This window comes from Ictidomys tridecemlineatus, chromosome 4 (assembly GCF_052094955.1).
Source record: "Ictidomys tridecemlineatus isolate mIctTri1 chromosome 4, mIctTri1.hap1, whole genome shotgun sequence".
Lineage (NCBI taxonomy): Eukaryota > Metazoa > Chordata > Mammalia > Rodentia > Sciuridae > Ictidomys > Ictidomys tridecemlineatus.
In genome coordinates this window covers 51,862,274-51,886,444 of record NC_135480.1, presented here as the reverse complement: position 1 = coordinate 51,886,444, position 24,171 = coordinate 51,862,274, and the positions used below count along the sequence as shown (strand labels likewise).

The 24,171-nt window shown below is 33.8% G+C and overlaps 1 protein-coding gene across 7 annotated transcripts in view; it reads right to left on the bottom strand.

The window, feature by feature from the left end:
• Sbf2 (SET binding factor 2) overlaps nt 1-24,171 on the bottom strand; it is a 401,965-nt gene that overhangs the window by 260,871 nt on the left and 116,923 nt on the right. The window lies entirely within an intron of this gene.

The window sequence follows — 24,171 nt, the reverse complement described above, 5'->3', positions numbered from 1 at the left end:
AAACAAAACAAATTTTAAAAGCATTAGAAAATATAAACAAGAGAATCTGGTCACATATTAGCTAATATAGGTACTTCTAGGCTTTTTCTAAAAATTCTTATAAATATTTTAACTTTTTATTCAAAATAACACCTGAAATTTCTCACTTTCATTTAGAATCATTATCAACAAATAGATATATGATTTTAACAATTAAACCAAATTTCCTATAAGGATTGTGATATGATTCTATGGGTGTATACCTGCATACAATAAAAATTTCTCCTAAATCTATATATTAATATATATAGATATTTGTATCACTTTCATACAATTTTCAGGGGTGAGGATGGGGATTGGTGTGGTGGGAGAATCATTAATAAGCCTTCTAAGACTCATCATCCATCAAAAAGAAAGTAATCCTATTACATACTGCTGAAAATTAGGTTTGTCTATGTATTCCCATTTATCTATGTATGTATATAGTAGGAACTGAACCCAGGGGGCTCAGTTTTTATTTTTTATTTTGAGACAGTGTCTCCTAAGTTGCTTTGGGCCTTGCTAAGTTGCTGAGGCTAGCCTTAAACTTGTGATCCTCCTGCCTCAGCCTACTGAGTTTCTGAGATTATAGGTGTGTGCCTCCTCATTGCACTCCCATTTTTAAACAGCATAGCAATGGCCAGCTGAGACATAAAGAGAACTGGAGTTGCTAAAACTATTACTTTGAGGTTTTAAGTAGTTCAATGATAGAACCTTTAAGTCACTTTACAAATGTTTAAATGCAAGATAATGTTAATGATGAAGTAATAGAAAGTGTCTTACTAACACCTAAATGACAATTCCTTAAATAAGAACTGAGCACTAAAAATTTTCAGAGACTGTAAGATACCATGAATTTAAGGTACAAAATATAGAAATAGTTTAATCAAAACAGATGTTAGGGCTGGGATTGTGGCTCAATAGTAGAGCGCTCACCTAGCATGTGTGAGGCCCTAGTTTGATCCTCAGCACTACATAAAGATAAATAAATAAAGGTATTGTGCCCATCTGCAACTAAAAAATGTTAAAAAAAAAAAAAGATGTTGTTAAACCCCAATTCAGCACTTTCACAGCCAACTATGAAAATATTTATGCCCTAAATAAAGGAACATCATTAAACTCCACAGGCTCACTTTTTTGAAAACCCAGTTGCTACCAGCTCAAAAAAAAAAAAAGGCATAATATAAGAAAATAAAAGTATATGGTATATTTGATAAAATGTCATGTTCCACAGCAAATGATAACTTTTGTCAACGGTTTAAAAGAAAGTTACATAAGGATTAGAAAAGAATGCAAATTCTTATCTGAGAGAACAAAGCACTAGCCAGAAAGATTAAAAAACATGTTAGTATTATCTGATTCTAGATTTAAAGAACAGTATTATACACAGTTGAACAAAATGTCCTAAATAAAATAGTCATGAAGAGTTGGGGCAGGAGGTTGGAGGGTATCGGGTTAAGATCAGAAGGAAATATCTGAACAAATAATTGTTATCTTTATTTTAACCTACTATTGCTTCTGTTGATTAAATAGTGAACTAATTCAAAAGTAAACTGAACAGGATTTATAGAATGCCCTAACACCTAATAATTACAAATCTCTCATTCCACGTTGATTCAACAAAAAGGAGACCTTATAAACTGATCTTGCCATATTTCTAAAAGTATTTGGCCAAATAAATGTTAGAAATTTCCTTAGGCCAGATAATTACATTTTTCTAAATGTTTGATCATTTATTGCCAAGTATTATGTATATACTGTATATGTATATACATTGTATATATATATATATGTGTATATATATATAGTATATGTATATATTGCAAAGGTTCCAAACAAAATGACTTATATATACTTGGATTCAAAAATTCAGGTGAATCAGAATTTTCCATTTTTAGCATATAAGATTTAGTATATAATAAAACAAAATATTTCTCCTGGAAATGTGTATTTCAATATTTAATTTGATTAACCTTATATCAAAGTTCTGTTAAAAGAAAAGCAATGGAACAAGCAAAAAGGCCTTAATATCCATTATTTTTTAGGAATCAGTTATTCAAAATCTAAATTAACTAAAAATCTAACTTGGTATTTATTCTACAAAACATTTTAAAATACTATGTTTATAATCATACTTCTCACAATAGAAGAAAGTCATTATGTAAGTATAAAATAAAGGAACTGCCTAAGATCTGGAATAAAGTATTCAAGGAATCTCATAAAAGATGTAAATTCTTTACAAGTATTGCTTTTCTGCTAGAATCAAAAGGCAGCTCAGAAGTACACCATTCATAGTAATGCTGAACTTTTTCATGGCCTAGCAATAAGGTCCACTATTTCTTTTCATAAGGTTTAAGGGAAAGAAGAAAATTCTTTCATAAGGTACAAAACAATTTGCTTTCCACCATGTAGAGTTTATGATTCATATTTTCCAGATACTATTACAGGCAGCATCAATTAAAATTGGGAAAAAAACTGGATACTTATATAAAAGAAGCCTACAGAATGAAGAAAGGAGAAATCAATCAGCATATTAATAGCATTCAGTCAACAAAGCTCTCTCTAGAACTCACTATTCTGACTGCTATCATCTGTCTGTCCCCCAAAATTCACGTGTTAAAATTTAATAACCAATGTAATAGTATTAAGCGGTGGGGCCATGAGGAGGGGATTAGTAATAAAGCACTTGCCTAGGGGATTAGGTCTTGAAGGCCCTTATGAATGGGACTGGCAACCATATAGAAGGGCTTGAGGGACAAGTTCACCCTTCCAATGATGTGAAAGCAAAACATTTGTCCTCTCTAGAGAATGCAGCAATAAGATAGCATCCTGGAAACAGAGACTATGCCCTCACTGCACAGCAAACTTGCTGGCACCTTGATCTTAAATTTCTTAACCTCCAAAACTATGAGGGAAAAAAAAAAAAACGTTCTTTATAAATTGCTCAGTCTGTGGTACTTTGTCATTCCAGCACAAATGAGCTGACACAGTGACCCAACTTGGTTCTAGATTAAACAGCTAAAAAATGGGCAATGGAATGGTATTACTTTCTATCCAAGTGCCTATTTATTCAGGCAGAAACAACAGAACAAAATAAACATGTAAAATATTTTAAACCCATAAGAGAAAAAGTTAGAAGAAATTCTCACAATTTTTTTTCTGGTTAAGAAATTAAGAATTAAGGAAATTAACTTGCCTAAACCCTAATAACAAGCAAAGTCAGAATATTTGGCTCTTCCATTTTTTTTAAATTGTTCTAATTAGTTATAAATGACAACAGAATGCATTTTGACACATCATACATAAATGGAATACAACTGGTTGTATATAAGGTAGAACTACACTGGTTGTGTAATCATATATGCACATAGGTTCATAATGTCTGATTCATTTGATTATCCTTCTTGCTCTCATATATCCTCCCCTCCCTTCACTCCCCTCTGCTTAATCCAAAGTACTTCTCTTCTTCCCTAGCACCTCCCCCCCCCCATTGTGAATTAGCATCAGCATATCAGAAACAAACATTTGGGCTTTGGTTCTTTGGGATTGGCTTATTTCACTTAGCATGATATTCTCCATTTCCACCCATTTACTACCAAATGCCATAATTTCATTCTTCTTTAAGGCTGAGTAATAGTCCATTGTGCATATATATCACATTTTCTTTATCCATTTATCTGTTGAAGGGCACCTAGAATGGTTCCATAGTTAGCTATTGTGAATTGAGCTGTTATAAACATTAATGTGGTTCCATCACTGTAGTATGCTGATTTTAAGTCCAAGGAGTGGAATAGCTGGGTCAAATGGGATAGATTCAAACTAAGCAAAGGAAATAATCAATAACATGAAGAGAGAACCTACAGAATGGGAGAAGATCTTTACCTCAGATAGAGCATTAATCTCCAAGATATTTTAAAAACTCAACACCAAAAACACAGATAACCCAATCAATAAATGGGCTAAAGAACTGAAAAGACACTTCACAGAAGAAGGAATATAATCTATCAACAAATATATGAAAAAATGTTCCAACATCTCTAGCAATTAGAGAAATGAAAATCAAAACTACTCAAAGATTTCATCTCACTTCAGTCAGAATGGAAATTATCAAGAATACAAGCAACAATAAATGTTGGCGAGGATATGGGGGAAAAGGTATACTCATACATTGCTGGTGGGACTGCAAATTGATACAACCACTATGGGAAACAATATGGAGATTCCTCAGAAAACTTAGAAGGACTCTTCTACCTTTAACTTGCTCTTTGAGAAACTATTAATAGGACTTACTATTTGCTCTTTCCTGTAACACTTTCCTTGCCAGAATTCCTTGATACCACTGATATCTGATCTTCCAAATAGCTCATTGATAATTCCTTCTTGGTCTATTTTACAAAAACTCTAAATGTTGGATTGGAGTACATTAAAACTGCATCACTTCAAGTCCCTCTACTCTAGAAATACTCTCTGGATTATTCAGTTTCAAGGCTTTAAAGTTTTATTTATTTACATGTGTGTATATATGTATGTATGTGTGTGTATAACATAATTTTTAATCTACTAGCACAGACTCACAAATCCAAGTTACCCATTTAACATCTGCATTTGGAATTTTCATTTCAATACAGTCCAAACGAAATTACCCCAAACATACAATGTATCCAGGTCCCAAAACATAGGCATTATCAAAGATTCTTCTGTTTCTCTCAAATATGACATCAGCTACACACTCAATTTACCCTTATTGCTAATTTTTAAAGTTGTTTCTGTGTCATTCTCACAAGTGGGGTACAACTGTTTGATTTGCTTCTCATTTGGGATTTGGGCCAAATACACTGTATGTAATTTTTTACCCCAAGATTGTAGTAAAAGCAAGAAAACAGGACTTTTGGCACCAAGATGGAGGAATAGGAATTTTCAGCTATCATCCCTCTACAGAAACAATTTTAATACAGAGACGAGTTTCTTTGAGGGAACCAAGGAGTCTAACACAGGCCAGAACCTTGCTATTAAAAAAAGCAGACTATATGCATTTAAAGAGACAAAAAGAAGAGCTTTTGACTTAAAGTCTGTCTTGTCTGATAAAATATAGCTACTTGACTCTTTTGGTTTCCATTTGCAAGGAATATCTTTGTTCTATCGCTTCGCTTTCAGGCTTTAAGGAAACACAGACAAAAAAGACTTTAAGTAAACAACTACAGCAACAAACAAGTTCAGTATACAATGACATATAATAAATAGAACATAACAATTGTAAATATCTATGCACCCAATACCCAACATCAGAGCACAAAATTATAAAGCAAACATTGATGGATTTGAAGGAAGAAATAGAGAACAACAATATAACAGTAGAACACTTCAATATCCTGTATTCAGCAATGAATAGATCATCTGGATCAACGTATCACATCAACAGATGTGAACAACAATTAGACCAAATGGGCTTAACAAATAGATATCAGACTGTCCATCCAAAGGCACAAGAATATTCTCAAGCACACATGGAATATTCTCTGGGCTATATGTTGGCCTATAAAACCAATTTTAACAAACTCAAGACTACTGAAATCATATCAAGTATCTTTCTTTTCTAGAAACAATGATTTGTTATGTGGTTTTTACCATGAAAGTTTGTTGAATTTTGTCTCATGCTTTTTCTGTAAAAATTGAGAAAATTATGAGGTTTTCTTACCCTTTCATTCCATTACTGTGGTATTATATTGATCTGTTTTTGTACATTGAAGCAAACTTGTCTTACAGGAATAAATCCCACTTGGCATGGTATATAATCATTTTAATGTGCTACTAAATTTGATTGCTAGTATTTTGTTGAGTATTTTTGTATCAATCTTCATTAGTATGTAGTTTTCTTATACAGTCTTTGATACCAACATTATAGAATGAGTTAGGAAGAGTTTCCTCTAACTGAACATTCTGGAAAAGTTTGAGAACAATATGTATTAGTTTTTAAAATATTTTATAGATCTCACCAGTGAAGCTTTCAGTTTGAGTGCCTTTTCATTTCATTTCAAATGAAAAGATTTCATTTCAAAGAAAGATTCTTAGTACCAACTCAATTTCTTTACTAGTTACAGGTTTATTCATATTTTATGCTTCTTCATGACTTTGTCTTGGTGGGTTTGGTTTTATGAATTAGTCCATCTCATATGAGCTATTCAATCTGTTGGTATAAAACTGTTCTTATCTTCTCTTTTGAACTTTATTTCTGAAGAATCAGTGGTAATGTTCCAACTTTGATTTCTGACTTTAGTAAGTCTTAAAATTTTTCTTAATCCATCTAACTAAAGGTTTAATCAATTTTCTTGTCCTTTAAAAGATCAACTTTTGTTATGTGTGATTTTCTCCTCTCTCATTTGTCTACCTTCACTCCAATCTTTATTTTCATCCTATTGCTAACTTTGGGTTTGGTCCTCCTCTTCCTGCTCTATCTCCTCTTTTAGTTCTTTAAATATATATATATATATATATATATATATATATATATATATATATTAGTTTTAGATGGACACAATATCTTCATATCATTTTTATGTGGTGCTGAGGATCAAACCCAGTGCCTCATGCATACTAGGCGAGCGCTCTACCACTGAGCCACAACCACAGCCCCCTCTTTTAGTTCTTAAATTGTAAAGTTAGGTTGTCTGTTTGAGGTCCTTCTTAGTTTTTAAGGTAAGTGTCTATGGCTTTAAGTTTCCTGCTTAGCAGTTCTTTTACTGTATTCCATGAGTTTTGGTCTGCTCTTTTCATTTTCATCCATCTGAAAGTATTTTCTAATTTTCCTTGTGACTTCTTCTTTGTTCCATTGGTTAAGAATATGTTGTTTGATTTCCACAAATCTGTGAATTTTCCAGATTTACTTCTGCTGTCTGGAAAAAAATGTCTGGTAGGATATGTCATTTTTAAAAAATATTTTTTTTACTTATAGGTGGACACAATACTTTTATTTTGTTTATTTTTATGTGGTGCCAGGATCGAACTCAAAGCCTCATGCATGTTTGGCAAGCACTCTACTTCTGAGCCACAACCACTGTCCAGATATGTCTTTTTAAAATGTATTGCTACTTAATTTGTGGCCTAAAACATAGTCAGTCCTGGAAAATGTTCCATGTGAATCTGAAAAGATGGTATACGCTGGATAAAATGCTCTGCATATTTCAGTTAAATCTACTTGATGTACTGTGTGTTGAATCTTGCTTTCTTGCTTATCTTCTATCCAGTTATTCTATACATTTAGAATGGAGTATTAAAGTCTTCAACTTTTATTAAAGAACCATTTCTCTCTTCAATTTTCTGTTTTCACAAACACATACACACACTAAAATTTTTAAAATTTTTTATTTTATATATATATATGTGTGTGTGTTTATGTAAGTATGAATATATATATGGTGGCGGGCAGTACTGGTGATTGAACACAAGAGTGACTGGTGAATTCTGGAACTGTTTTTTCTAATTTGTGAAAAATGTCACTGATATTTTGATGGGGAATGCATTGAATCTATAGGTTGTTTTCATAATATGGCCATTTTGGCAATATTAAGTCTGTATATTCATGAACATGGAGATCTTTCCACCTTTTAAGGTCTTGTTCAATTTCTTTTTTCAGTGTTCTGTAGTTTTCATTGTAGAGGTCTTACTCTTTCTTAGATTTATTCCCAAAGATTTTTTGCTTGTTTGTATGTTAGCTTTTTGAGGCTCTTATGAATGAAATAGTTTTCTTGACTTCTTTCTCAGGAGATCCATTACTGGAATATAGGAAAATTATTGATTTTCTGTGTTGATCTAACATCCTACAACTGGTGAATTTTGTTTATTAGCTCTAGAAGTCTTCTGGTGGAGTTTCTTGGGTCCTTTAAGTATAGAAGCATGTCATCCACAGTTTGATTTATTCTTTTACTATTTATATCCCTTTAATTTCTTACTATTGCCTGATTGCTTTGGCTAGAGTTTCAAGACTTATATTAAATAGGATTGATGAGAGTAGATATCCCTGTTTTCTTGCTGATTTTAGAGAAAATGCTTCCAGTTTTTCTCCATTCAGTCTGAAGTTGTTTGTCTTTATGATGTTGTGGTAAGTCCCTTCTATATGCAGTTTCTTCGGGGGTTTTAACATGAATGGTAGCTGCACTTTGTCAAAGGCTTTTTCTATATCTATTGAGAAGATCATGTGGTTTTTACTTGATTCCATTTATGTGACAATGACATTCACTGATTTTTGTATATTAAACAAATTCCTGTGATGAATCCAACTTGATTGTGGTGTACAATTTCTTAAATGTGTTTTTGTTGTTGTTGTTTTATTTTGATTTGTTTTTTAGTTGTAGATGGACACAATATCTTTATTATTATTTATTTTTATATGGTGCTGAGGATCAAACCCAGTGCCTCACACATGCTAGGCAAGTGCTCTAGCATGGAGCTATAACCCCAGTCCTCTTAAGTGTGTTTTTAAATGTGATCTGTTAATGTCTTAATAAGATTTATGTGGAACTTCCCCTCTAACTGTTCCCACATGGGGCCTGGTTCTTGATTTGGAGGTTTTCTCTCCCCTGTTTTATGTGTTAAAGTATGTTGAAGCTTCATCCGCAAATTTAGTTTGTGTGTGGAGCAAGGAAAAACTGTCACTTAGCTGAGTTGTGAGTGTAGCTTAGTAGCAAACCTCTACTTTGTGAACTCTTAGTGTCCTAGTCACATATTAGCTCCTCTCAGAAAGAGGAGAAACAAGCAACAACAACAACAAAAAACAATAACAGTAATCACCAACATACAGCATTAAAATAAATGCCCAGAGGCTACAATGACATCTACAACACTAATTGCTTCAAAAAGAGAAATGGCAAAGTCACCAATTAACAACAGCAGCAACAATAAATAGCCATGAACTAGATACAGCCTTAATGTAAACAGCAGGTATCAACTACACAATCCAAAGTACTGTAACTATAACACCATGGATAGTAGGGGCAGGTATTATCGAAACTAACTCGTTCTAAAAGATAGTAAAACTACAGTTCCTTAAATGAAAAGAAACTGGCATAGGAATGCTAAGGAAAGTTTCAAATATGAAGAGAAGGAAAGCAAAAGAGAGGTAGAAAGTGACAGATATAAAAAGGTAAGAAAAAATAAGGAGAAAAAGGAAGAGAAAACAAGAGAATTTGGCTATTAGAAGAGGAAGGAAAGAGGGAAAGAGTAATAAGAGAAATAAAAACAAAAGAGAAACAAAACACATTAAAAAACCCTAACCCACCAAATTAAAAACCAGACAAAATAATGGGTAAGCTGGGCATGGCACATGCCTGTAATCCCAGCAGCTGGGGAGACTGAGGCAGGGGGATCTCAAGTTCAAAGCCAGCCTCAACAACTTCGCAAGTTCCTTAGCAACTCAGTTAGATCCTGTCTCTAAATAAAACACAAAAAGGGCTGAGAATGTGGCTCAGTAGTTGAGTGCACTTGGTAGTAGTAGTAGTAGTAATAATAATAATAATAATAGGTTGAAAAAGTTAAGGGGATGACTCAAAATGGGATAGAGAGGAAGAGCATGAGAAGACTACCACTAAATAGGGAAGAGAGGTGGGAGGGAAAAAGAGGGAGAAGGGGAGTTGCACGGAAGATGGAAGGAGAACTTCATTGTTACACAGAAGACATATATGATGTGATGAGAAAAAGACAAAAAAAGTGTGTCACATTAGATTGGATAGAGAGAAAGGATGGGAGAGGAGGGGAGGAGTAGGGATGATAGGAAGGGCAGCAGAATAGAATAGACAATATGATTGATGTATGTACATTCCATGTATCTATTATATGTCAAAATACATTCTGTTGTCATGTATGACTAAAAAAATAAAGAAAAAAATTAAAGAAAAAATGTGTGTGTACATATATGTGTATGTATGTGTGTGTGTCCATGAACCAATCAGTACACCAAGAAAACACACACACACAGGAAAAAAGGAAAAGGGAGCTTAAAATTAGTGAAAATGAAAGAACTGTCTCTGCTGAGGTGGTCAAAACTATTGAAAAGGATGAATGTTCATTGCCTATAACATAGTGCCCTTCTTTCCACTTCTTGGTCTATGTTCATCTTGGAGCAAAGGCTAGGGGTTGTTAAAACCTATCCTCTTTGTGCTGCTTACCAAGCAGCCACCTAGAGTGGTCTGGAATGGAAGCTAGTTATAAAGCTCTCAGCTTCCCATCTCACCAATGTAAAGTAGGACATAATGGGGCATACTGACAATTGGAGTTTTATCCAGATGGATTAGACTGATATAGCCAAGGGCCAAATTGATGCAGAGTTCTAAATGGGAAACTCCAGGAGCTGATATTTAGCTCTGATTGTCCTTTTGAACTTTGTGGAGTAGTACCTACTCCAGAGAGGTTAGATCCACATTTCCTATTACCAAGCAGATACTAATCTCTGCTGCAGATCTGGATCTCAGGAACCTCCCAAGAACTCTGCTTGTAGGGAAGGGCAAGTAACCCTCTACAGGTATCACGTACTCCACTGCTCATGAACATGATCTTCCCAGGATCAAACCCAGAGTGAAAATGTGCCCACCTGTCCAACTTCTGGACTCTCCCCAGCTGGTCCCACGAGCCACCAGGGAAAGTGAGCCTCACTCCCCTCCATATTTCCAGCCTGAATTACCCTGGGCACAAACCTCTCTGTGCTCATTTCAGTTATACTGCCAGTCACCCTCTAGACCCTATGGCAGGCACTTGCTGGGACAGTCTGGGAATGCTTGTTATAATTTCCTAGGCTCCCCTAGCCAAAAAAAAAAAAAAAAAAAATGCTGCATGTCCACTTCAAGATATCTTCTTAGAAGTGCTTTTTTAAATTTTTCCTTGTTTTTTGGCAAAATACCTCTGGGGATTTAACCCAGGGGTATTTTACCAATGAAGTATGTCCCCAGCCTCTTCTATTTTTTTATTTTGAGACAGGGTCTCACTTAATTGCTTAGGGCCTTGCTATATTCCTGAGGCTGGCCTCTAACTTGTAATCCTTCTGCCTCAGTTTACTGAGTTACTGGGATTTGAAGAGTGAGCCACCAAATCTGGCCTAAGAAGTGTTTTGACTAGCTTTGCTTCTGCAGCCTCGTCTAAAATATGGACACAATAAGGACACCCACCTGGAATGGTCCAGAGGATAAGGGAGCCAGCCAAAGGATTTTTTAATATTTTATTATTTTGGTACCAGGAATTAAACCCAGTGGTACTTAAACACTGAGTCACAAACTCACTCCTTTTCATTTTTTATTTGAGACAGGATCTCACTAAGTTGTTTAGGGCCTGCCTACATTGCTGAAGCTGGCTTTGAACTTGTAATCCCCCTGTCTCACTCTCCTGAGCTACTAGGAGTACAGGTATGCATCATTGTGCCCAGCTAGAATCCTTTAAAAAAAATGATACATTGGTGCTTCAATCTGGTCTGTCCAAACAAAACTCCAATTGGCGTACTTCATATTCTGTCCTACCTTACATAGTGAGAAGATGATGAGAATCTACTGGAACACTGAAAATTCACCCCATAGAGATCCTGCTGTTGAGATTAAACACAGCAAAGAGAAAACCTTGCACCTAACCCAAAGTAATCATGCTCAAATTTCAGTGATATTTTAGTACAAAGAACAGAAGAAACAAAAATCCCAAATTAATGACCAGGCCACAAGAAGGAATAAGTAAGTGAGTCCCTCAGGTCCCACTCATGAACATCCACTGGTACAACAAAAACAAAGAGAATTAACATCAAGACTGTGGACATGACACCTATAAGGGGTCTCAATCTAGAACACTCCTGAAGCCCTTTAAAACATACAACAATCATAAAGGGTGTACCCCATATACACTGTTGTATGTAACACAACTGCAATATCAACAAGAAGAACTCCACTCTTTTGAGACCTACAGGGGAAATGGAATCCTCAACCTCTGACAAAATATACACTGTATCAAAATAAACTAATCATTTTCACAGAACAAGCAAGGAAATTATATTACAAAACCTACTTGGAAATATATTGAAAAACTCACAAGAATCTGATATCCCAAAACACTTTGCCAAGGCAAACTCTGCCCTATAAAGGCCCATAAGTAAGAGTATAAGAGAAATCTATCCCAAAAGATGCACAGATCCCAACACAAGAATATAAGAAATATGAAAAAACAAGGAAACATGATGCCTCCTAAAGCTTGGAATTCACCAGAAACTGACTCCAAAGATAATGAAGTAGATTAAATAACAGAAAAATAATTCAAAAGGATGATTATAAATATAAATTAATGAATTCCAAGAGAACACAGAAGACAGCTAAATGAATTGAGGAAGTCAGTATGGGTTATGAATAAAAAATTCAATACGGAGACAGAGATATTGAAAAAGAACCAAACAGGGGCTGGGATGTGGCTCAAGCGGTAGCGCGCTCGCCTAGCATGCGTGCGGCCCGGGTTCGATTCTCAGCAGCACCACATACCAACAAAGATGTTGTGTCCGCCGAGAACTAAGAAAAAATAAATAAATGTTAAAATTCTCTCTCTCTCTCTGTCCCCCTCTCTCACTCTCTCTTTAAAAAAAAAATAGTACTTATTTACTGGTATTTCATCTTTTATAAAAAAAAAAAAAAGAAAGAAAGAAAAAGAACCAAACAGAAATGTTAGAAAGCAATGTACAAGAAAACGTATAAGACCCAACTATTCGTTGTTTGCAAGAGACTCACCTAACAGGCAAAGATAGCCATATAAACTGAAAGTGAAAGGATAGAAATTGATATACCATGCAAATGGAGGCTAAAAACAAGCAAAAGCACCTACTTCCAGATCCAAAAAAAGCAGATTTCAAGCTAAAATAAATCAGAGGGTAAAGAGAAGATGACTGCAAAGTGGTAAGGGGAAAAATCCAACAAGAGAACATAACAATAGTAAATATTTATGCTACAAATGTCAGTATAGTTAATCACATAAAACAGATACTACTCAATTTTACAACTAAGATAGACCCCAATTCAATAATACTGGGTGATTCTTTCACCAATAGATAGGTCATACAGGCATTAACTCGGTACAGGCTCTTCAGACATAAAGATAAAAACCTAAGACAAATGAACTTAACAAACATCTATGGAATAATCTATCCAACAAGAATCAAATTCACTAGGGGGCTGGGGATGTGGCTCAAGCGGTAGCGCGCTCGCCTGGCATGCGTGCGGCCCGGGTTCGATCCTCAGCACCACATACCAACAAAGATGTTGTGTCCGCCGAGAACTAAAAAATAAATATTAAAAATTAAAAAAAAAAAAAAAGAATCAAATTCACTTTTTTTCTAAGCTTTATGGAATCTTTTTTTTCCTACGTTTATGGAATCTTCTTCAAAATAGACTATCTTTTAGGGGCACAATGCAACTCTTAACAAATATTTAAAAATTGATATAATTCCCTGAATCTTATCTGATCATAATGGAATGAAATTAGAAATTAACAACCTCCCCCCCAAAAAACAAAAACCTATTGACACTATATAAACACATGTAGATTGAATAGTACACTTTTAACTGATGAACATGTGATAGAAGAAATCCAGGGAGAAAATTAAAGTTTTTTAGAATCAAAGGAGAATTATGATACAACATAACAGAGCCTCTGGGACACTGTGAAGGCAATTCTAAGAGGCAAGTTTATAACTATAAATGCCTGCATAAGAAAATCAGAAGATCCCAAATAAACAACCTAATGATACATCTCAAATCCCTTGAAAATGAACAAATTAATTCCAAAACCAGAATAAGAAAGGAAATTATAAAGATCAGAGCCAAAAACAATGTCATAGAGAATTTAAGTTACAAAGAATCAATGAAACCATAGAATTGGTTTGTTGAAAAGATAAACAAGATTGACAAGTTCTTAGCCAAACTAAGCAAAAGAAAGAGAGGAGACCAAAATTAATAAAATTAGAGATATAAAACAAACAAAGGAATCATCACAGACATCACAGAAATCCAGAGGGTCATTAGGAATGATTTTTAAAACTTATATTCCAATAAATTGAAAAAAATAAAAGAAATGAATACATTTCTAGATACTCAGGATGTGTGAAATATGAATTAAGAGAATACAGAAAACCTGAACAGACTAAAATCTATCAGTGAGATAGAAGCAGTAAAGAAAGCCTTCTAATCAAGAAAAGCCCAGGGCAAGATGGATTCTTAGCTGAGTTCTACATTTAAAGAAGACCTAATGCCAAGACTCCTCAAAATACTCTTATGAAATAGAAAGGGGTGCAGCACTTCCAAATTCATTCTATGAATTCAGTACTACACTGATATCAAAACCAGATAAGGATACATTGAGGGAAGAAAACTAAAGACCAATATCCCTGATGAAATTACATGGAAAAATTCTTAATAAAATATTAGCAAATTGTTAACAACATATTAAGGATATTGTACTTGATGACCAAGTTGGTTTTATTTCTGGGTTGGAAGGATGGCTTAACATTCACAAATCAACAAACATAACTGGCTACATAAACAGAAGGAAGGACAAAAATCACAAAGTCATCTCTATAGATGCAGAGAAAGCCATCAACAAATTTAGTACCTGTTCAGGATTAAAAAAAAAAAACTGAAGAAACTATGAACAGAAGGAATTAACTTCAACATCATAAAGACTATACATGACAAACCCAAAACAAACATCATATTGAATAGGGAAAAATTGAAAGCATTTCCTTTAAAATCTGGGATAAGACAAGGATGGACATATTAAGAAATATGTAAGTGATAAGAAATCTCATCACTCCTATTTAATATGGAACTAGAAATTCTAGCCAGAGCAATAAGGCAAAAGAAGGAAATAAAAGGGATAAAAATAGGAAAAGAAGAAGTCAAATTATCACTGCTTGCAGATAAAATGATCCTCTACTTAGAAAGATTCTAAAAACTCTACCAAAGTGCTCTTAGAATAAATGAATTCACCAAAGTAGTAGGTCACAAAATCAACATAGAAAATTCAACAGCTTTTCTATATACCAATAATAAATCTGGTGAGAATGAAATCAAGAAAGTACCCCATTCAAAATAGTCTCAGGCAGAGACTGTAGCTCAGGGATAGAGTGCTCACCTCACACATGTGAGCAAGCACTGGGTTGGATCCTCAGCACCACATAAAAATAAATAAAGATACTGTGTCCATTTATAGCTAAAAAATATATTTAAAACAACAAAACAAAAAAATAGTCTCAAAAAATCATCAAAATAAATCTAACCAAGGAGATGAAAGTCCTCTGAAAACCATAGAACACTGGAGAAAGAAACTGATAAAGATAGAAGATATCAGAAAGACCACCCATGTTCATGAATAGGCAGAATTAATACTGTCAAAATAGCCAAAATCAACCTACAGATTCAATGCAATCATCATCAAAATACTAATAACATCCTTAAGAGAATCAGAAAAAAATGTCCTAAAATTCATTTGGAAGAATAAAAGACCTGAAAGATCCAAAGGAATTCTAAGCTAAAAAAGCAATGCTGAAGGAATCACAATATCTGACTTCAAATTATACTAGAGACCTAGAGTAACAAAACCCACATGGTACTGGCATTAAAACAGACTTACAAAGGGGTTGGAGGGAAGGGAGGGGGAATGAGGTTATAAATGATGGTGGAATGTGATGATCATTATTATACAAAGTACATGTATAAAGACATAAATTGGTGTGAATATACTTTGTATACAACCAGACATATGAAAATTGTGCTCTATATGTGTAATAAGAATTGTAATGCATTCCGCTGTCACATATAAATAAAAAAAATAAGTCATAGTAAGATATTAACAATAATAATACAATAAAACAATTATAATATAAAAAAGACATATAGATCAACAGAACAGAAGACACAAAGACAAACCCACACAAATACAGTTCTTGACAAAAGTGCCAAAAACACACATTAGAGAAAAGACAGCCTTTTAAACAAATGGTGCCAAGAAAACTGATATATATATATATATATGAATGAGACTACATCCTTATCTCAAAGTGGATCAAAGACTTAAGAAGTGGACAAGAAACATTGAAACTGCTAGAAAAATATAGGGTCAATACTCCAACATACAGAGACACGCAATGGCTTTCTTAGTAGAGGGCTTCTAAAGCTCAGAAAATAATGTCAAGAAATAATAAATAGATGGTATCAAATTAAAAAGCTTCTGCACAGCAAAGAAAACAATTGTAAATGTGAAGAGAGAACCTACAGAGTGGGTAAAATTTTTTGCTAGCTACTCTTCTGACAGAGGATTTAATATATAAAGAATTCAAAAAACTTAATATAAAAAAATTAATAAATGGGACATAAACAGGCACTCTGCAAAAGAAAAAATACAAATGGCCAAAAAAAGTATGAAAAAATGTCCAAGATCTTTAACAATTAGGGGGATGCAAATCAAAACTACACTGAGATTTCACCTGATTCCAGTTAGAATGGCAGTTTATATTAAGAATAAAAACAATAATAAATAATGGAGAGAATGTGAGAAAAAAATGAAACATATTTTACACTGTTTGGATTGTAAATTAGTTCAACCACAATAGAAATCAGTATGAGATTCCTCAAAAGGCTATGAATGGAACTACTATATGACCCAGCTACACCACTCCCATGATTTACCCAAAATAAATAAAGTTAGCACACTATAGTGATACATACATACCCATATGCAGCATAAGTCAAGGGCCAAACAATGGAACCAGCCTAGCTGCTCATCAATGGATAAATGGATAAAGAAAATGTGGTGTATATATACAAATGAGTTTTTTAAAAAATTTATTCTAATTAGTTATACATGACAGTAGAATGCATTTTGACACATCATATATAAATGGAGTAAAACTTCTATTCTTCTGGTTGTACATGATGTAGAATCACACCAGTCATGTAGTCATACATGCATACAGAGTAATAACGTCCGATTCATTCTACTATCCTTCCCACTCCCGTACTCCTTCCCTCCCTTCACACTCCTTCCCTCCCTTCACTGCCTAATCCAAAGTAACTCTATTCTTCCCTAGCCTCCCCCAATACTGTGAATTAGCATTGGCATCACAAAGAAAACATTAGACCTTTGGTTCTTCGGGATTGGCTTATTTCATATTCTCCAGCTCCATCCATTTATTGGCAAATGCCATCATTTCACTCTTCTTTAAGGCTGAGTAATATACCCACAATGGAGTTTTATTCGGACATAAAAAGGAATATAATTATGTCATCTGCAGCAAAATGAGTTACAAGAGAACATTATGTTAATCAAATAAGAAAGTTTTCTTTCATATGTGGAAGCAAGAGAAGAAAAATAAAAAGAAAGGTAGAAGGGGATTTTGTGAAAATCAAAGGAACATCTATAGAGTAAAGGGAAAGGGACCAAGTAAAGGAAAAGGGAAAAACTGGGGAATATCTTGGCTACATTGTATTGTTATACAGTATACATGTACAACCATGTAATAACCACCAATAAAAATATGAGAAAAAATAAATGAACAAACAAATAAAGATGGCTTCCCTCCTCAGGTCTCAATTTGCCAGCCAAGAAACATGGAGTACTTTTCAAATACCAGCTTGCCCTTCAATCTCTGGTTCTGTTAAGATTAGGCTGGCTCTGTTCCACAGGTTCTCCCAGGCCAATTTTTTTCACAATGTTTCTCTTTTTCTGCCTGTGCCACCCCTTCTCCTCTGCAGTGAACTAGCACCACCAGCAAAAGCCAATACAGTTCCCATGTATTATTTCTTGTCCTGTGTTCAAAGTTCCCAAATTTCTGTGTCTCTATAATTCTTTTATTATTTGATATTGAATTTCAGTGAATGCCCTCTACTGCCCACCTGAGAAGCAATAATTCCACCTCTCACTTGAATCCCAAGCCACAGAGCAAATGGAAAATATACCCTTGCTCTAGTGCATCATCTTTTCTTCTCCCTACATCTATTTTTCTATGGCTATTTTTTTCCTGGTTGCAATTACATTTAACATTCGAATGTTACTACACTCTAATTTGAATTTATTCAAGCTGAATTTCAATAATACACAGATTCTACTCCTTATAACTCTTTCAATTAATTAATGTTAAAAAAATTTACATCTTTATACACTGTGTTCCCCAGAACATAAATTGTTTTGAATTTATTTTACTTTTAAGTTATGTCAAAAATAAAGTGTGGCCGGGCACAGTGACACACACCTATTACCCAGGGGCTCAGGAGGCAGAGGCAGAAGGATTGAGAGTTCAAAGCCAGCTTCAGTCACAGCAAGGTGCTAAGCAACTCAGTGAGACCCTGTCTCTAAATAAAATACAAAATAGGGCTGGGGATGTGGCTCAGTGGTCAAGAGCCCAAGTTCAATCCAAGTTCAATCCCTACCCAAAACAAGAAACAAATAAATAAAGTGTGGAATTACAAACCAAAGTTGTAACACTAGTTTTTAGACAATTTTTAAAAATGTATTAATCTTTTAAATCATGTAGAAAATACAGAGTAGAGTTATAGACTGTTATAATACTACTAGCTTTTATAATTGCCCATGAATTTACCTTTATTGGGATCATTATTGCTTCAAATTACTGTGTAGTGTCCTTTCATTTCAGTCTCAATGACTCCCTTCATCATTTCTTACACGACAATCTAAAGGTAATTAACTCCCTCAGCTTTTGTTTATATGGCAATATCTCAATTTCTCTCTTACTACTAAGGGGCAATTTTTCCAGATACAGGATTCTTGGTTGAAAAGGGTTTTGTTTTTGGTGGGTTTTTTTTCTATTTTAGCATTTTTTAATGTATCAACTTACTGCCTTCTGGCCTTACAAGTTTCTGATGAGAAAGCTGCTGGTAATGTTGCTAAGGATCCCTTCTATATAAGAAGTTACTTTTCTTTTGCTTCTTTCAAGGTTCTTTCTTTTTCTCTCTCAAAAGTATGAATACATTTTTTGATGTAGGTGTTTTAAAATTCATCTTACTTGGAGTATATTGAGCTTTTGGGATGTTTATAATTGAGTCTTTCATTAAATATAGGAGGTTTTCCACCATTATTTCTTCAAATACTCTCTCCACTCTTTTTCTTTCTCTTTTCCTTCTGAAATTCCCACAATGCATATGTTGGTCCACTTGATGATGTTCCACAGATCCATTAGGCTCAATTCACTTTGCTTCAATCATTTTCTGTTAATTGGTTTCAATAATTTCCATTTTCCTTATCTTTAAGTTCACTAGTCATATCTTCTGCCTGCTCAAATCAGTGTTTGAATTCCTCTATTGAATTTTTCATTTCAGTTACTATACTTTGCAACTCCAGAATTTCTTTTTGGTTTCCTTTTCCTCTTCACTGACATTTCCAATTTATTCACTCATTATTTTTGTGACTTTTCCCACATTTTCCTTTAATTATTTGAATATCTATAATAGAGCTGTTTCAATATTTTTGTGTAGCAGATATGCTATTAGGTCTTTCTCAGTGGCAGTTTCTGTTGATTTTCCCCCCTTTGAATGGGCCATACTTTCCCACGGCCTTGTATACGTTGTGATTAAATTTTTCTTGAAAACTGAACATATGAATCCAATAGTATGGTAATTATAGAAATCAGTGCCTCTACTTTTCCACAGAATTTGCAGGTTTTTTAACTATTTTTTTGATATCTGATTGTTGTAGGCTACCTCTGGGACAAGGATCAGTCTGAGGCATAATCTAAAGTCTTCTTACATCTTTTCTAAGTGTGTGTCTTTCCCAGGACATGGATGGTCAACTTCTAATATAAATATAGGAGGTTTTCCACCATCCATAGGTACAGTTGCTTCTGAATGTTGTAGTTTGTAATGTTTGGCTCCCAAAAGTGAAAAAAGAGAAAAATTAAAGGGAGGGTAGACAAGAATGCCAGTCCTTTTAAATCCTTAGAACTCACTTCAGTTAAAAGGGTAGTGATTTGCAACAATGGCAGGAAGCCTTACAACAATGGCAAGAAAAGAAATAAAAGATATCCAGACTAGAAAGGACTACATGATCATCTAGGTCAGAAGTGAGCACACTTTTTTCCTTAAATGTGCAGATGATAAGTATTTTAGGCTGCAGGTTACAATCTCTGTCACAATTACACTACTCTGCAATCCACAGGCAATACAATTAGAAATGAATATATGTTTCAATAAAACTTTACAAAAACAGGTAGCTAATATATAACTATGGTTTAAGGATATCTGGCCTGGTATGAAAATATCATACCAGAGCTAACCAAAATAATGAGTTTTTTGAATGGATAGGATAAGTCAATACAGAAAAATCAAATGTGTTTCCATATACTTGCTATTTACATTAGTATCAAAGCAAAATACTTATAATCTGACAATGAAAATATAAACTGATCTTAGTTTTACAAGGCTGCTGAGACAAATTACCACAAACTTGGTGGCTTACAACAATAGAAATTTATTCTGGCACAGTTCTAAAGAAATCCAAACCAAGTTGTCGGCAGGACGGATTTATTCTGAAGGCTCTTAGGGACAACCCATTCTATGCTTCTCACATATTTTTTGTTGGCTGCCATAAAAGTTGGCATTGTTTGGCTTGTAAATACATCATTCCAATCTCTACCCCTATCGCATTATCTCCTCTTTGTGTTGTCTGTCCTTCTCTTCCAAGGATTCTTGTCATTGAATTTACGGACAGCCCTAATCCAGGATGATTGCATCTTGAGAACCTTAAATAATTACATACGCAAAAATCCTTTTTTCAAAATAAGGTCACAATCATAGGTTAAAGACAGATATATCTTGTTGGGGGTGGGGAGTGGGTCACCGTTCAACCTACATCTACAGTGACAGAAAGTATCAGTGTGTTGTCTGAAGATTGGGAGGGATTAGAAGAGAGACAAGAGAAAGGGCTTTGAGAAAACTTTTGAGGTATGATATGTACACTGTCTTGATTACAGTAATAGCTTTATAGATATAAACATTAAAAGTTATCAAAGTATATACTTCCAATAAGAACTCCACCATTTCCATATCTGAGTTTCAAAATACAACCATAAAATGATAGTGACTTAATTAAGCATTCTAAACTCAAAACAAAACTGCAAGAATGGGTTTTCAAATGAATGGAATTAGCCATGACATTTAAAGATATAGAAAGGCAACTGTGGAATCAGACATAGTAGTTCACCAAGAACTATCCTACTGGCCACAATGTGAAATTACATAGGTGCAGTTGTTTCTGAATGTGCTGACTTGATGAGAGGTGCAAAGGGGAAAAAGAAAACAAACAAACAAACAACAACAACAACAAAAAAAAAAACATCCAAGTGAAAGAACCTGTTTGCATGTCCAAGCCTTTGAGAATCACTATAGGAAAAATACCTTACAGTGACAGTTTTAAGATACAGGATCATTTCCAGATGAGAACCCAGAAACAACTCATTGCCTTGCACAGTCCTTCTGAGACTGTTAAGCAGATCACTCCCATCAATACTGAGCCAGGAGTGGAGACTGAAGTCACCACTGTAGATACCTAAGTCAACTATTGTAATAAATTGACTCTCAATTGTTTTTAAAAAATGAGAATTGAGAAAGAAAAGTAGAACCATCTGAACTGTAAATTTAATAAATGACAGAGCCTAAGGAAGAAAGAATTCTGTTACCCAAAAGGGGAAAAAAAGTAATAAAACAGCTTAATGTCAGCTCCCCGAACACTGCCTTTTACAGGGACTCTCAATAAATACTGGTGGAGTCAGTCAATGAATCAATGAAGCACTAACTCAGAGTTCACTGTGTTAAATATCAAGTGGTATTTATAGACCTAGAGTAGTTTAGTTGCTGTGTGGAACAAAGTAAGGAGTGACAGAACTTCAAAGAGGTTGTAAAAGCAAGTAACTTTTTAAAGAGAATGTACGTATGTGAACAAATCAGACTTAATGCTAGCATATACATGGTCAAGTAAATTAATGTTTCCACCTTAATTCTCATTTACCAAGAATAAAATTTTATCTGGTAATGACTAAAGAGGGAGGAAAGATTAGAAGAAGGAATAAAGAGAAAAGAAGTAGGAACCCTTGAATATTGGCACCTTCCAAGACTCTAAGATTTAGTAATATACCAGAAAATCTGCTGAAACACAAAAATTCTTGCCATATTGTTTAGAAATCACTAAATGAGACACACATGCAAAATGCACTTTACTGTTTCACAGAAAGTTCAAAGTTAAAAATGAAAACCAAATAGATGCATATTTATTTATAAAATTGTATACTATTACATAGAAAATATATTACACATTAAAACCAAAAAAGAAATTTCTGAAAAAGATCAAACATCCTTCTAAATTAGGGTAATTTATTAAGCAACACCCATTTGTTCCAATGTGTGACATTAACTCACATGATCACCAGCTTGATTTGGCAGTCTCAATGCATAAGACAAATAATTCATAAAAGTTTGACAACATTATTTTTAGTTCACATGCTTCCTGGATTGTATCCATAAATGTTTCTACTTTATGCTACTCCAGGGACTCCATTCAGACACAAATACATTTGTTAACATTGTGAGGCTGAGAGAGGCAATCAGTGAATACAACATTATATTCTGAGAATATAAACTTACAGAAATATTTGAGCAGACATTTAGAACACAACAATTTTTAAAAATGACTTGTTGCTTCTAACTGGAGTCACCAAAATGTGACAACATAATTCAGACTATACAATACTATGTACAAAATACATTCAGATAATGGTTATGGTGTTACCCATCATGGCCTGATGAGTTTAACAATTTAATTGATCTCTCTTTTGTAAATCAATATTAGAGAATGGTCACTTAAAATATCTTGTCAAATGTAAACAGTGTTTACACATACCTTGATAACATTATGCAGTACAAAACATTTTTATTTTTAATGAGGGAAATATATCTAAAATTAGAACCTAACACAAACATCTGAATCAATTGTTTCCCCAAACTACTTCCAAACAAAATATTTCAAATTCCACACAAGATTCTGCAAACCCTTGAGTACAAGCTCTAATCTTAACACTGAATTTGGATCATCTCCATGGAGGAAATCCATGAACCAGATGTGAATTTATTCTTCCAGATGTATTTTTTAAATATGAGAAAAAATAAAGCATTTATTTACTGCCTTTATTTGAGACCACTTAAAAATACACTAGATAGAAATAGCAAATAGGAAATCCTACAAATCTTGAGTCTTCCACTACTCTAGAATAAAGTAATTTGTTGAATTATTACAAAGTGAATTAAACTACATATATAGTTGCTACATTACCAATGGACATTAAAATAAATGGTAGATGACAATCAATTTAACATTTATACTCTACCATTTTTCTTAGTGTTCAGTAGCCATACTGTTTACAACATATAAATACTTTTATCTTCATACTATTAAAGAAAAAATATATCTTTAGTTATAACTAAAATATCATGTCTTCAAGATCTAAAATACATTTCTATACACAAAAAATATGGATCTATAATGATCATAGCAAATTTAATAAAATTACTAATACATCTAACTTCATGGTCTCAAAAGTTTTAAATAATTTAAAAATGTCAATGACACATGTCCAAAAGTAGGCATTTAATATCACAGAAATCAACCTCCATCATATTAAAAACTCAACAAGCAAAAATGGTTCTTATAGCACAAAACATTTCATTTGTCTCACCACAGATCTTTCAAATGCTTAACAGCTCCTATTTAAATATAAAGAAAGTCAAATCAGAAAACTGGAACAACTGTTGAGATGTTTACTTTTCTCCAGGAAAAAAAAAAATGTGCACACATATCATTACATAGCGATTGTAAATAGGTGTAACTTCAATACTCATTTTTATAACTTCTTATTAACTAAGAATAGTGAGTCTTTCATTACTACAAATTAAAGTGTAAATAGATATACATACATTAAACTTATTTATTTGTTGCTTGTTTGTTAATTGATTGATTGGTGGTACTAGGAGTGAGTGTTGTGGTACTGGGAGAGAACCCAAGAGTGCTTTACCACTGAGTCTCATCTCCAGCCCTTTTTATTCTTTATTTTGTGATAGGGTCTCCGAAAGTTGCCAAGGCTAGCTTCAAACTTGC